At 39.4% G+C, this 14,166-nt stretch overlaps 1 long non-coding RNA gene across 1 annotated transcript in view; it reads left to right on the forward strand.

Moving 5' to 3' along the window:
- Positions 1-14,166, forward strand: part of LOC139178012 (uncharacterized) — a 165,652-nt gene that overhangs the window by 124,098 nt on the left and 27,388 nt on the right. Inside the window, exon 2 of the long non-coding RNA XR_011562439.1 lies at positions 13,964-14,095. This is a non-coding gene — a long non-coding RNA (uncharacterized lncRNA). The remainder of the gene's footprint in view (positions 1-13,963; positions 14,096-14,166) is intronic.

The following is a 14,166-nucleotide window of genomic DNA, read 5'->3' on the forward strand; positions in this document are numbered from 1 at the left end:
CCCTGCTTTTTCCTTTTTGAGATCACCTCACAAACAGTCAGTACTCAAGTCCTTTTCTGTGAGGTGAGTAGGTTAACAGTTAATCCCTGGTTGGCAGTTAGGTTTTTGTGTGTGTTTGTGTGAGATCTATGCTTAGAATGACATGTTAAAATAACATGTGAATAGCTGTGAATCTCAAAATATATCCTGAATTCTTTCATTTTTCAGTGTTCTAGAGTGTTCATTGTTCTTCCCCAGGTCCATCACATTTTTTAAAGAGCAAAATCTCCCTCATTGTAAATACCCTCTATCTGCATTGACAGCGTTTGAAGCCTTATTAGGTGCTTGTCTTTGGAAACCAAAGAAAAAGTAAGTTAATATGATTCATCATGATTTTTTCTGTTCATAAGAAGATCAGGCCAGAAAGGAAAACAGCAAAAACTCACCTTTGTGGTACCTTTTATACTTGCATAAAATGTTTTCACTCTTTCATTTTGAAAAACATAATAGTTCTCTCTTTCATGCTTTCTCTTTCTCTTTTTCTTACTTTCTTTTTTTGAGACTGTTATTCTGGCATTTTAGTATTGTTGCTGCTTTCCAGCAATTATAATAATCTCTTTTCTTTTAAAATTTTTAGTGACTTCCGCAGAGGTAGATGACCATGTTTCAACTTACTAATAGCACCTGCATGCCATGTTTCAGAAACTCTGACATGGCCTCTCTTTTTTCTCCATTGGTGTTCCATTTGCTTTTCAACAAGTAAGCATATTAAGTGAGACTGATGTGATTCTCGCCTTCTGAGGAGGATGACAAAATATAGTCTGTTACATTTTTCTGCCTTTTTTGTTCAGTAGCTCAATAATTTATTTACTTCTATGGAACTTGAAATTTGAATTTCAAAATAAAATTTTCTTGGTCAACATCAAGAGTTATTACTGAGATAAAAATGATGAGGGTAGCATAAAGTCTGGACCATCCACAAAGGCATAAAATATGTGTACTTCAAACAGCAAATAATCCACACACCTTTATTTCCTCTTCAAAAGTCGTACTTTACTGAAATGCTTCATATATCGTCATTTGTAGATTGGCTTTTAACCGATTCTTTTAATCATGTTCAATGTTTTTCCCTATGAAAACTAAATAAGTGATTTTATGACTTATTTTCCTCATTCTTTTATGCATTTTAATATGCAGAAATCCTGTGGCTTAAAAAATAAGCATAGTGAAAAACTGCACTTAAGGAAGTGGCATGCCAGTTTTATAACTATGCAGATATGATCAGGTGTTAAGTCCTGATCTTGATATTAATTTCAGAGAAAGAAAATGATGTGTAAGACTCAAACAAATGACAGCTTAAGGAAATTCAGCAAGAGCTCTTTCTTAGTAAAACTTTCTGAAGTGAAGTGAAGTGAAGTGAAGTAACTCAGTCGTGTCTGACTCTTTGAGACCCCATGGACTGTAGCCCACCAGGCTCCTTGGTCCATGGGATTTCCCAGGCAGGGATACTGGAGTGGGTTGCCATTTCCTTCTCCAGGGGATCTTCCCAACCCAGGGATCGAACCCAGGTCTCCCGCATTGTGGGCAGACGCTTTACCGTCTGAGCTACCAGGGAAGCCCCAAAACTTTCTGAGACAGAATCAAAGAAAAGAAGAAAGAACTCTACATTCATTCATTGGAAACTGTTTTTCAGGTTATGAGATAACATGGTATAAATTATATAAGCGTTCCTGAAATTCTGAAATCCCATCAGCAGAGATAATAATCTTTAAGTCTTTTATTTATACAGCATTAGGACATTTAATATTTTTATGTGCTGTCATTTTTGCTTAACATTAGATACAGCATAAACTTTTCATGCTATTATTCCTATCATATAGAACTTAAATATTATATTCTTTAAAAACAGCAATATTTTAAAATATGCTGTTATTATTTTTATTACATGATCTTTAGAAACATCACTTTTTATATCTGCATAATGCTCCATGCTATGGTTCTATCATATTTCCTTATGTCCTTCCCTGAATAAACATTAGGATAGCTTCGTCTTTCCTTCCTTCCATTTTTTTAAATTAGTAATTTCATTGCATTACATACATAATTTTAATTGTGACACATTTTTACATAAATGTGTGCATCTCAAATTGCATCATTAGGAAGGATTTCTGGTAGTGGCCTTCAGGAGACAAAGGGCAGAACTTCCTATGGTAGTTGGTGTGACAGTGTGAAATAACTCCAGAAACCTATCAGGGCTCATGCCACTGCAGCTTCACCACTATTCATTATAATCTTTGCTAACGTTATAGCATTGCCAATTTGTTAGGGTACTCCTTTAATCATTGGGCGATTTGCATCTCTTTGATTACTAAGGAGGTTTTTAATATTTTTTCATATTTCTTATGTCTTCAAGTTTCTGTTTCTGTGATTTTTTATTTATCCTTTCAGTCCATTTATCTGTGAGACTCTTAATATACCTCTTACTGATTCAAAGCTCTGTTATAGTTCTAAGGGAACTGGTAAAACATTTTAACCATGTGTCATAATTTCTCATTCTGATTTTAGCTTTTTTAATTCCTTATTGCTATGAGTGATATTTTGTGTTATAGCCCTTTTTAAACCTAGGGTGTTTTGATACTCCCTAATTGAGAAGAAATCAGCAATTTCTAGTTACGGTAAAAGAATTACGACGGACTGGGCTTACTAACTGTAGTAGCATTAAAGGGTATAGACAACTATACACAGAGTGGGATAAGGCGAATTCTAGGTCTTCTAAATCACCTCTGTTCCTTTGTTGTAGCAGTTTCTAAGAAACTTAAGCAGATCCTGCAGTTCATGAAAGTAAACTATAATATCAGGAATGAGTAGGTCAAGCAAGTACTGCTTTAGTATAGAGACTGACTCATCAGTTCCAAATGTGTATCTTATCTTTTTAAACTAAGAAAATATGATCATTACTTTTTTCATTTATTCAAACTCTTTTGAGTGCTTTGGATACAAAGTCTTTTAGGAACTCTCCATAAAGTGCTGGTTTTGAGAAGTGATTTGAGCTGTAAGTGTATCTGTTATACTCGTTATCAGATGCTGTGTAAAATACTATCCAAAACTTGGCAGGTTGAAATAAAAGTATTATCTCATAGTTTCATGCAGCAGGAATCTTAAGATGGCCTACATAGCTGGTTGCTCCAAGGCCTCTCATGTGGTCGCAGTCAGCAGCTGGCCAAGTCTAGAGTCATTTCTAAGTTCAGTTGAGGGAGGATTTTATTCCAGAATCACTCACATAGACCTCTTGACAGACATGATTCATGAAATAGCAACTGCTTCCTACAGGAGAAGCTGTCCAAGAGAAAAAAAGGGAGAGCACCAACCTCTGGGATCTCATGCCTGATGATCTGAGATGGAGCTGATGTAATAATAATAGAAATAGAGTGCACAATAAATTAATCACTTGAATCATCCCGAAACCATTCCCCCATCCCAGTATGTGGAAAAATTGTCCTCCACAAAGCCAGTCCCTGGTGCCAACATGGTTGGGGACTGCCAAAGAAGCTGTGGTCTTTTATAACCTAATTATTGGAAATCCCCATATGTGTGCTATATTCTATTCATTAGTAGCTACTCAGTCATTCCAGCTAAATTAAAAAGCATGAAAGTGAGGTGGTGGGAATTATTATGGGAGGTCATCTGAGTGGTTGCTTGTCTTATCTAAATTGAGCTCCATCTACAGATTGATTCACACACACAGTAATAATTACCTAAAATCATGTGATTTATACTTGATAAGTATCTCATAAAATTTGATAAACTGTTTTGATGTTAAATTGTTTGCGTAGATTTGGGGCATTTAGATCTCATCACTCTATATTAAATTACATTTGGCCTTGCTAAATGGAGAACATTTCTTGAGATACTTGGGGAGAACATTTCTTGAGATACTTGGTAACTTTTCTGACTAAACACAGTGGAGAAACAATCCAAGATCACTTAGACTTCAGGTTTATTATCTCTTTTCCTGTTAGAGGGGACTTGAATAACATGATTCGGAGTTTGTAATAAAATGTCCCATAGAAAGTCATGAAGTACAATGTGTTTATTTTTGTGAAAATAATAGCCACTTAGGCAAATTCAAGATGTATGTTCTTTTCCTAGCCTCTTTATTAAAAACAAGTGTCAAAAGAGCTGGCTTGAAGGTTGGAGAAGGAAGAGGGTAGGGGGGCAGATATGTTAAAATACCTCATGAAGCAGTGATGCAGATGTGTCTCTGGGAGATGGTGGGACTGCTCACAGGAACACAGGGTAACAAGGAAAAGTCTCATCACTTTGAGAACTGGCTAATGGTTTTATTACCTAGTTTGATTGGGTTTGACGGGGAGAACGGCAGGAATTCACAGAAGTCTTTTGGGAGTTTAGACACTTTGAGAAACTCCAAATGGGAATTGTATGGAGCCTTCTAACTGAGGATGGGAGAGAGTGTGCGATAGGCTGAATAATAATCCACAGAAGATGGTCCACAGAAGATGGATCCAACTGATGCCTGAATCACTTGCAACCTGTGATTCGTTACTTTACAGGGCAAAAGAGACTTTGCAGATTTAATGAAAGTTACAGACTTAAAAATAGAGAATTGTTTTGAATTTTTTCAGGTGAGGCCAATCTAAAATAAATCCTTAAAAACACAGAACTTTCTTTTATTGAGTTGGAAAGAGATGCAACAGAAAAGGAAATCAGAGAGCTTCTAAGCATGAGAAGGACTCGGTGTGCTCTTCCTTGTTCTGAGAGGTAGGGCCCCATGTGGGAGGATGAGAAAGAGGCCTCCAAGAGCTGAAGGTAGCCCCCAGCTGACAGTCAGCAAGGAAACAGTACTTCAGTCCTACAGTTGAAAAGAACTGGGTTCTACCAACAATCTCTGTGGGCTTGGAAGCAGATTCTTCTCCTGATGGCCCAGTAAAGGACAACCCCCGGCGACATGTTGCTTTTAGACTGGTGAGGCCATTGTGCTCAAATTCTACAGATCTGTGAGACAGTTAAGTGGATGCACTTTTAAGCTGCTACATTTGTGGCAAATTGTTATGACAACAATAGAAAACTAGAGTGAGAAGGGCAAACAAATGCTTTGAAGTTTTTCAAGAGAAGTCAGGAGCAAAGCAGGTAGTGCTGGTGGTAAAGAACCCACCTGCCAGTGCAGGAGATGCAAGAGATGGGGGTTCAGTCCCTGGGCTGGGAAGATTCTCTAGAGGAGGAAATGGCAACTCATTCCAATATTCTTGGCTGGAAAATTCCATGGACAAGGGAGCCTGGCGGGCTACAGTCCATGGGGCTGCAAAGAGTCGGACCTGACTGAATGACTGAGCATACCCAGTGCAGGAGCAAAGAAAAGCACCTGTTTAAGGGTGGTAGGTGAAATTCTTCTTAGGGTAGTAGAGTGTGAGGGAAGGAGGGAATCTAAGGTGTTTACAAATTTCCATCTACCTAAGAATTTCAGTGTGCATAGCAAACAACGTTAGAGATGCCCACATAAGGAACGGCTTCATCCACCAGGCAGTGAAAGGCCAATTTTCTGAAATGAGCAGGCTGCTCATGGAGCCTGGTTTATACTGGCCTTTTGCCTTCTCATTGATTTGGGAGAGTTTCAGCCCAGCCCAGCCGTCAGTCCCCTATAAGGATATTGAGAGCAGCTGGGAAGAGATGAGATGAAGAAAGAGTTGACATTTAGATAATACAAGAGGGTAGGAATAGGAGACATTAAAGAGAACAAGAATAAACTTCATCAATTAACACCCATAAAAGTAGGGTCAAGAGCATGAAAACAGACTCATCATAGGGGTACAAATCATGAGACAAGCAGAAAACATTCAATGAAATAAAGTAAAAACCAAAAAACCCTCCACCCTCTATTAAAGCAGCAGGTGCTTCAAATTAGTGATATAACAAGCAGATTCCTTAGCAAGATGAGAATTCTTCTCTGTCAATGTGCTTTGTGTTTAATGGTACATCCACAAAGAAATTTTGTCCATAAGAATCGGATTAGGCTGGAATTTGTCTCTAATATTGGCAGGGGAACCTGGAAGTTTCTATTGCAATGATCCTACAGTGTGTAGACTGCTGAAGACAAGTGACTCAATACTGCTTCTATTTGAAATGTTTCTCCTGAAAACTTGTTTCATTATCTTATGGACATTGTGAATCTTGTAACAATCATACTTAATAAGGCTTGAATTGTGCTGATTTCTTCATGTACTTATTTCTGTTTTGTGTTATTTTGAGCTCTTGGCCATGAATTTCAGATTCCTTTTTAAAATGAGACTAAGAGGTGACACAGTGGTAAAGAATCTGCCTGCTAATGCAGGAGATATAGCGACGCAAGTTCGATTCCTGGGGCAGGAAGATCACCTGGAGTAGGAAGTGGCAACCTGCTCCAGTATTCTTGCCTGGAAAATTCCATGGACAGAGGAGCCTGGCAGGATACAGTCCACGGGGTTGCAAAGAGTCAGACATGACTGAGCACAACACAAGCTACAAAGAGAAAAGAGTAAATGACAAGCAAAAAGAATGAAAACAAATACAAATATTTGTGTTCCTGAACAAAGGGCTGGGCACAGCCTTAATCTATGTCTGCTGCTTTAGATGAAACAGGAAAAAGTCTGTAAGAATTCCTGGTAACACAGCCATTTGTGAATGTTCAGCATCAGTGACTGGTTTGGAAACTTCAGCTGTGGTGTTTCCACTCCTTTGGGTGACTGGATTCTTATTTGCTCATCTGGAGAATGTCTTGCTTGACAAACCAGCTGCCCATATGGGCTTCTTTCCCATGTTCTCCTGGATTTTGAAAATGCTCTAACCTCTGTAGCAAATGAGCCACATTAGGCACTCCACAAACACTCATGTGTTGATGGAGTTCTCCCTTTTTTGAAATCTACACAATTAACATAGGGTAACACTAGTGAAAATAGCAATAATATTCCTTTTATGGCCCTTTTGTAGCCTATGACATACTTTCAAATGCATTATTTTGTTGGACTCAAACATACTTAGAATGATATATGTTTAACAATTTATACATCTTGATCAAAGGCAATGACATTTCCAGCCAAATGTGTTTGTATGTCTTCAGTTCAGTTCAGTTCACTTCAGTCGCTCAGTCGTGTCCAACTCTTTGTGACCCCATGAGTTGCAGCATGCCAGGCCTCCCTGTCCATCACCAACTCCCGGAGTTCACCCAGACTCACGTCCATCGAGTCAGAGATGCCATACAGCCATCTCATCCTCTGTCGTCACCTTCTCCTGCCCCCAATCCCTCCCAGCATCAGAGTCTTTTCCAATGAGTCAACTCTTCACATGAGGTGGCCAAAGTACTGGAGTTTCAGCTTTAGCATCATTCCTTCCAAAGAAATCCCAGGGCTCATCTCCTTCAGAATGGACTGGTTGGATCTCCTTGCAGTCCAAGGGACTCTCAAGAGTTTTCTCCAACACCACAGTTCAAAAACATCAGTTCTTCGGCGCTCAGCCTTCTTCACAGTCCAACTCTCACATCCATACATGACCACAGGAAAAACCATAGCCTTGACTAGATGAACCTTTGTTGGCAAAGTAATGTCTCTGCTTTTCAATATGCTATCTAGGTTGGTCATAACTTTCCTTCCAAGGAGTAAGCGTCTTTTAATTTCATGGCTGCAATCACCATCTGCAGTAATTTTGGAGCCCAAAAAAATAAAGTCTGACACTGTTTCCACTGTTTCCCCACCTATTTCCCATGAAGTGATGAGACCGGATGCCATGATCTTTGTTTTCTCAATGTTGAGCTTTAAGCCAACTTTTTCACTCTCCTCTTTCACTTTCATCAAGAGGCTTTTTAGTTCCTCTTCACTTTCTGCCATAAGGGTGGTGTCATCTGCATGTCTGAGGTTATTGATATGTCTCCCGGCGATCTTGATTCCAGCTTGTGTTTCTTCCAGTCCAGTGTTTCTCATGATGTATTCTGCATAGAAGTTAAATAAGCAGGGTGATAATATACAGCCTTGACGTACTCCTTTTCCTATTTGGAACCAGTCTGTTGTTCCATGTCCAGTTCACAAACCCTAAATTCCAGTTTTGTTTTTTTTTTTTCAGTTTTCCTTTCCTTTTACAGTTTCCTAGCTTTCATACTTTCTTCATTCATTCACTAATTTATTTATTAATTAAAAATGCATTTATTTATTTGGTTGTGTCAAGTCTTGGTTGCTGCATGAAGGACCTTTGTTGCGACATGCAAGCTTTGCTTCAGTTGTGCTGCACAGGCTCAGTAATTGCAACGTGTAGGCTTAGTTCCCCAGCCAGGGATCGAATCCACATCCCCTGCACTGGCCGGTGAATTCTTAACCACTGAACCATGGGAAGTCCCTTTATTTATTAGCTTAGTCACTCATTCATTTATTTCTTCTTTGAATTTTTTGATGAAAAAAGTTGTCGTGCCTTAACATTCGAGGGGCAATGCTCTTCTACCTCTTTCACTTCCCGCTTCTTGGATTTGTAAAGAGACTGTGCAGAAATCTTTTCTCTGTTCTCTCCTGTTTGTTGTGGAAGCTTGGCCTGGCTTCTGTCCTATCACAAGCCAATGACTGAGCCTAAAAAGGGCCTACACAGACGCAAGAAGCTTCATGAGCAAATTCATTCTTTCTTGGTATTTATGTCATTTCCCTCCAGTTCTGCTGATTTGCGTCAGAACAATACAAGGGTGAAATTGAACTCTAATTTAGGAGGGAAGAGTGGGAAGAAATCAGGACATTTCCACGAGGTATTCTAGTGAGTTCTGCCAGCACTTACTGGAAAACTCTGCTTTTAGAAATTTAGGCTCATAGGTAGTGATTTATAAGGTCGAATAATATCTTGAGATATTAATTGGTACCCCCTCACCATAGCTCCTTTTGTTTTGTGACTTGTTCATACCTGGGAAACTGTGACATTCTATATATATGCCTCAGGGAGTAAATTACACGCAGAAAGCAGAGAACATAAATAGTTTGAAATATGGCTTCAAAAACACCCTGATTTCAAAACATGAGACAAATGACAGAGAAGAATATAATGACTGGCACCCAGAGCAGAGGAATTTTTCCTGACTAGGAGAAAGAAGAAAATTAAAATCAGAGAATAAGCTAGACAGAGTTGAGTCACCCTATGAACTTTCTGCCTGGTGTTGAATCCAGGGTTGGACAAAATATATAGGAAACACACAAAATGTCACACTAGATTCAGAATGACCTGTGAAAAATCTATTTGTATCCTTGTTAGTAAATGAAGTCAGAGGGCTGCTAAAACTTGTAGAAGTTGGCATCAACATTTACAGAAGTGTTTCATAGAAGCACTTGAGTAAACAGTTTTACAGAATGTCTAGGCATACAAACCTGAGGAAACTTCATAGAATTTTCCCATGCTCTTTTGGTTCAGGGAACAACCAAGTGTTTTCAGTATGCCTGAGCGAGTTTTAACGTAACTGACATATTATAGAATCAGATCCAGAGAGGCCTTGGGATGGAGTGAGGAAGATGCTACCGATGTGTAGACCCATGACCAAAGGAGCCAGTGGATATCTGGTGATGACAGAGGATCAGATTTCCGTCCCCATTTCCATTGCCTCAGTGCAGAATCAGTGCTTCTCCTTCCAACTTGGGTGCAACTCCAAGGAAAAGATGGAACTGACTTGAATGAGATGACCCAGAATTGACAAGATTAAGTTGCTACCACAGAGTGCAAAGTGAACATAAAAAAAAGGATTTTACATTTCTTGTATCCTGAGTTTGTGGGTTTAATGTCAAAGTCATCTCATATGTTGAGAAAAATGCCATTTAAAGCTGTGGCACTGGAACTCCTCACTAAAGGTGATTGAATGAGTATATGAGCTTATCCCTTGATTCCCTTAGAGGGAAAAGGAAAATATATTTGTTGTAGCTTTAGAGTCTGAACACATGGTCTCAACACTCAACTGTTATAGTTCCTTGCTTGCGGACTTTAGAGTTTTGTGCGTTGTTCAGAACTCATAGGATGAAGAGCTGCCCTGTGTGTCAGTACCTGTGCTATCTTGGTATGTGGGCAATGAAGGGCCACTTTAATTCAGTTTTTAGGAAGCATCATCTAATCTGGAAAATGAGTAAGATTTGTTTAGGTAAGAACAGAGGTGTTGGGAGTGAGATGGTATCCATAGTAGAAAGCAGAGCTTTTACAGAGAGTTGGGAAGTAGGAAGCTGTAGATGTCATTCAGTCAGACTGGACTTTAGATGGCAAGGCAGTAGGAGATGGTCAAGGGGTAGTGTTAGGAAAGCAAGCACGAGCAAAGGGAGAAAGCTTGTGTTCCATACTGAGGAGATCAGCTTTACTTGAGGGCAGTGAGGAGGCACTTTAGCATTTTAATCAGAGGAATTCATCAGGCTATTCAGTGGATAGTGGAGAAGAGGGAATCCGGCCTGGATATTAGGGAGACCATGTAGGGGAGGTTGGAGTGATCTGGGAAAGCCTTGTGATTGCCTGAATTAGGAAACTAACAGTAGGAATGAAGAGCAATTGACAGATCTGTAAGATATTCAGATCTCTTGATATAATAAAATATCCTGATTAAATTAATAAACAAGATCTCTTCTGTGTCATTTCTTGGTTCTATAAGCCTCTTCCTCTTGATGTTGCACTTGGGGATTTTACTTGCTTCATGGGGTTCTTTGGGTTTGTATTCTCAAACTGTTCCTACTGCCTCTGGTCTCAAGACTAGGTGATGCAGTAGCAGAAGGTCTGTGTTGTTCTGAAACCCAAGGTTACATAGATATTCAACTTAAACCTTGATCTCCTAACCTGAGTATTGGTTCTATCATACTGAAAGAAATAAACATATATAAAATATGAAATATATATATATATATATATATATTTGTGAACACCTAGAGACTCTTCCAGAGAAGGCAATGGCACCCGACTCCAGTACTCTTGCCTGGAAAATCCCATGGACAGAGGAGCCTGGTGGGCTGCAGTCCATGGGGTCGCTAGAGTTGGACACGACTGAGCGACTTCACTTTCACTTTTCACTTTCATGTGTTGGAGAAGGAAATGGCAACCCACTCCAGTGTTCTTGCCTGGAGAATCCCAGGGACAGGGGAGCCTGGTGGGCCTCCATCTACGGGGTTGCACAGAGTCGGACACGACTGAAGCAACTTAGCAGCAGCAGAGACTCTTCCAGTTTTTACTAGAGTATATGTATTAGAGTGGATCCTAGAATCCAAGTGTTGTCATAAATGTTCCTGGAAGCAGATAACACTAAAAACCCACATAATTGGAAATACAGTGAGCACAGTTTACTCATTCTATTCTGGTGTCCTTAGACGAGAAGAGAAACTGTAGGAGAGTGAGCCCCTTGGGATTGGAGGGAGATTTTAGTTGCCCAGCAACATGACTCAGAAGTAAAGTTAAGCTTTCCAAGTGTACCTGTGACTTAAATGTGAGCATGATACAGAGACTCAGGGGAGAGAAAAGGAAATGGAAAATTAGATCTCTGGTCGAATATTTAATAAAATGCAATTTTCAAAAGGAAGATATAAAATGCTTACAAAATCTCAAAGTATAAAACCAGAGAAGTCACAATTACCCAAGTGACATGGTTTGAGTATAAATGGAAGTGTAGGGATGATATTCTCCCTATTTAGTGAATAGGATGTGTATTGAATGAATAATGTATTTTTACACCAGATGGAGGGGCACTTCTTATAAAGATTTCAGGGAAATGACTATGCTGTGAGTTACTGGGCATGTGCTGGCACTGTGTTCTCTCGGTAGTGTGAAACCACATTGAGCTAGTGATGTGAGTCATCCTACGAGATAACTGATCATTTCAAGACCTCATGCCACAGAAGCAATGGCAGACAAGATTGTTTCTAAGTCAGTGGTCCATGAATGGGTCGGGATGCTCCAACTACAATATGAAAGATGCTTTATTAGCTGTGTACATTAAAACCTCAACTAGAATAGCTAGGAAATGGGGCAAATTGTTAACTGGTATTTTGTGGGCAGCTGTGGCTAACGTGGAAAACCCCTTTTTGCTTTAAAGCTGGTATTCAAAATGTTTTCTCAAATGCATTAAATCATTCTCCTCACTTTGAAGCCTGCAGATTAAACACAGAGCACTATAGTACAGAAGCTTGGGAGGCTAGACAGAATGTGTTCTCATCCCCGGGACTTATGCTGAAAACTCCCTTGTTTATGAATCTCTGAATAGAGTACGTTTTCTCACTTTCTCATATCCTTCCTGGAGAAGGAAATGGCACCCCATTCCAGTACTCTTGCCTGGAAAATCCCATGAACAGAGGAGCCTGGTAGACTGCAGTCCATGGGGTCGCAAGAGTCGGATACGACTGAGGGACTTCACTTTCACTTTCCTGCATTGGAGAAGGAAACGGCAACCCACTCCAGCGTTCTTGCCTGGAGAATCCCAGGGACGGGGGAGCCTGGTGGGCTGCTGTCTATGGGGTCGCACAGAGTTGGACATGACTGAAGTTGACTTAGCAGCAGCAGCATATCCTTCCTTGTAAAAAGTTAAATACTAAAAATACTTCTCATAGTTAAAAGATCCAGCAGTTTACATGTGTGCCGTTTAGGTTCAGTTCACTGAGATTTTATTATTTCAATACATATTTTGAAATGCTTGCAATTGTTTCACAACTCTGATGTGTAGGGTTGCTTTTTTAAAATTCTTTATTTTGTTTTATTATTTTTTAACTCTCTGGTTTGCAGTTTTAGGCTAATAATTTGCTGTACTGTCCTAGACTCACCAACCAGGTGATTAAATGAGAGTTAAAAGCAGGTGATTAGTAAGAGTTAAAAGTAGTATGTTTGTTCATGTGATTACACAATAAAAATAACATTATGACGCTTTGTTAAAATATCTAAGGATAAACATAAAAGAGGCTACACTTAAACAGAGTAAATTGAGTCCAAGATTTAGAGAAGTGCTGCAACTGATAACTTATTCAAGGTCAACTTTTAAAGCTGTCACTTGGCCTTTTCTTCTCAGACTTAAGCAGAAACAGCATATACTAATGTATTTCCTGCCAGTGAAAGTAGAGGGGGAGGAGATACTTAGTTCACATATGAAACATGTTTATGTGTCTCTTTGGCTTCTAAACTTGTAATAATTCAATTATTATACATTTATATTTTCAACTTGTTTCCCCATTGCATACTTAATATTTAATGGAAAGTATAACTGGAGAACTGTTTTGCTCTGATGGTGATTTTTCATTCAAATCCTTTTAAACACGTCCTACCTGAAAATTTCTGTGCAAGGTTCTAGTTTCAGTAGACCATTTCTCGGCTAGTTGTAGCTAATCTAAAAGCAGAAGCAAAAACAAAACCGGGAGACATTTAAGCTAGAATATCAGAAGAGGTTGATGTTATTAAGCTTGTACTGTAGATCTAGTGTGATTCACTCTAGAAACATTCATGTGGGCAACTCAAAAGTAGTGACATTGAATTAAGGAAGCAAAAGCTAGGCTGAGATAGAGAAAAAGAAGTTTGAGGGCAGCGGATTCTTGCCCATATTTCTTGGCCATTATTCCATATGTTCGTACATTGTTGACTCTTCCAAACTCACCTCAGAGCCATTTCCATGAAGAAACTATCAGAGAAAAACATCCTCAGAGCACATCTCTTCCCATATGATCACTAAATCAATATATACACTTAATGAGGATGCCATAAGAGGTTGTCTTTCTGATTTGAAGTCTCAAAATCGCTTTGCTGTGGAGGTCCCAATGAAAGCAGACTTGGGTGGGTAGAGGAGGCTCATCTAGACCAACGTAAAGGAGTTCAGAGAAGTTCACTGAGGCTGAAGAACTTGGCTCAGGGATTCCTCCCCCCTAAGGAGACAATGGAGGGCAGAGTTCTATAAAAAGAAAGAAGAGTAAAGAGGCTTTTTGGAGGTTTTCCCGAGTAAGAACTGCGGCAAGTTTATGTCATTTCTTTGTGATTTCAGCACCACCACCAAAGAGAAGTGATTCACCATGAGATAATAACATTTCTGGCGTCCACACTTCCACAAAATACCTGAGGCACAGGAGTTCTTGGGAGAAAGAATTTACCAGAGAAGTGGTTAAACAGCAATGAGGTAAATGGGGCAAAGGCTAAGAAGGGCTTAAGGAATACCAGGGATCTCTGTCTCTCTTCTCTGCTTGATGA

This window comes from Bos indicus, chromosome 20, assembly GCF_029378745.1.
Source record: "Bos indicus isolate NIAB-ARS_2022 breed Sahiwal x Tharparkar chromosome 20, NIAB-ARS_B.indTharparkar_mat_pri_1.0, whole genome shotgun sequence".
In the NCBI taxonomy this organism is placed as follows: Eukaryota; Metazoa; Chordata; class Mammalia; order Artiodactyla; family Bovidae; genus Bos; species Bos indicus.